The sequence below is a fragment of the Grammomys surdaster genome, unplaced genomic scaffold, assembly GCF_004785775.1.
Source record: "Grammomys surdaster isolate TR1022 unplaced genomic scaffold, NIH_TR_1.0 240, whole genome shotgun sequence".
Taxonomy (NCBI): Eukaryota; Metazoa; Chordata; class Mammalia; order Rodentia; family Muridae; genus Grammomys; species Grammomys surdaster.
In genome coordinates, this window is record NW_021604685.1 from 316,209 (window position 1) to 318,025 (window position 1,817).

At 49.7% G+C, this 1,817-nt stretch overlaps 1 pseudogene; it reads right to left on the reverse strand.

Annotated features, from left to right (window-relative positions):
• Positions 1–828: 828 nt before the first annotated feature.
• On the reverse strand, positions 829–1,408 carry LOC114626854 (annotated as a pseudogene).
• Between the last annotated feature and the right edge of the window lie 409 nt (positions 1,409–1,817).

A 1,817-nucleotide genomic window follows, 5' to 3' on the forward strand; every position in this document is an offset into this window, starting at 1 on the left:
CCCTTCCTCAGGAAGATCACCCCTGATCTCATCTTCCCACATAGCTGTATGCCTATTTGCACAGCTCCTTGCTACCCAATGCCCATGTGGGCCCAGCTGGCGTGCCTGTGGCCCTTTGTCCATTGCAGCTCAGGCCCCAGTTAGGCATAGAAAACCTGCTCAGCCTGGGGATCTAATTCAATTTATAGAGTGCTGGCCTAGTGTACACAGGGCCATGGGCTTGATCCCCAGCACTCCAAAAACCAGGAGTGGTGGAGGTACACACCCGTAGTTTCAGCATTCATGCAAACAAATGGAGGCAGGAATATCAAGGTTGTCCTTAGTAACACAGCAGGTTTGAGGCCAGCTTAAAGTCACATGAGATGCTGTCAAAAAAATGGGGGAAAAAAGGAAAAGAAAAGAGAAGAAAATTTACTCCAGAGAGACAGTACAAAGCTGTACAACAAGGCTATGAGGAACAGAGGGTGAATACTACACCCCAGGAGCAACCTATCAACCCAGAAGCCCCTACCTAGGCTTGACATGGAAGGGACTGGGATCCCAGCAGAGCCAGAGTGAGACAAAAACAGCTGGCCTGAGGCAAGGGCAAGAATGGACTGGCTGTATCCTCCAGCTGTGGCAGCATGAATTACCTCAATTAGAAGCAAAGAAAAAGGAGCAATCCTAAACATCCTTGGCAATTTCTTTAGTGCTCTCGGATGTTCTGGAGACAGAATAATGTGGCTTCCTGTGTCTGTGCACAGCCTGGTAGGGTGGAGGTGGTGGGCTCCAGCCAGGCTGCCTGGGGTCAAGGGTCAAGGTGGGCTGGGAACTGGCCAAGGGCTCCAGTTACTTCAAGGAATCAAAGTAGATGCAGACTTGGGAGAAGACAGTGTCCACTGTACCTTCGGCATTGACCTTGCCCACAATGCCACGTTTGCCATGGAAGGAAATGACAGGTTCTGTGGCACTGCATTAAGTCTCCAGCCTCTTCCTGATGATCTCCTCATTGTCATCCACACAGCCACTCTCCCCTCACTTTAGGAGTTGTTGGGACATGGTCTCGAGGCCTGTGTCCACATGTAGTCAGTGTGGGCTGTTCAATCTTCTGTTCAAACTCTTTTCCCTGTTTCACCTCCCTCGGGTAGCCATCAATCAGTAAGCCATTGGAAGAATCCACTTTGGCTATCATAGCATCCCAGAGCATGTCTACCACTGTCTCCAGAAGCACCAGCTACCCCTTTCCCATGATAGATGACAGCATCCTGACCCTCTCCAATTCAGAGCTGACTCCTGCCTGAAGCAGGTCCCCAGTAGTAGGTAGGTGTAGCCATATTTCTGCACAATCTTCTTGCACTGGGTGTCCTTTCCTGAGCCAGGCCTGGCCCACCACAAAGATGACCTTGGCTTTCTTCAGCTTCTCTTCCATCCTGTGGAGGATGGAAGCTAGGTCTCTGGGGGAGGATGTGGTGGGCACTGGCCCCAGTGCGTGCCCTGCCTGTCCTCTAATTTTACTGTGTTTTAAATATGCCGACAATGAACTGCTAGTGTCTGACTCCCCAAGTCTGATTCTGGTTGACTAATTCAATCTGAACAGAGTTTGCATTCTCACCTCTTCATGGTTTACTTCTCTGCCTGGACACTTGCAGGGCACTTCTCGTACATTCTTTAGCCAAATGATGGTGTGATGGTTTGAATAATAATGGCTCCCATAGGCTCATATAATTGAACACTTGGTCCCCAATTAGTGGAACTGTCTGGGAAGGTTTAGTATGCATGGCCTTTTTGAAGAGGGTGCGTCACTGGGTGTGAGATTTGAGGTTTCAAAACCCTATACC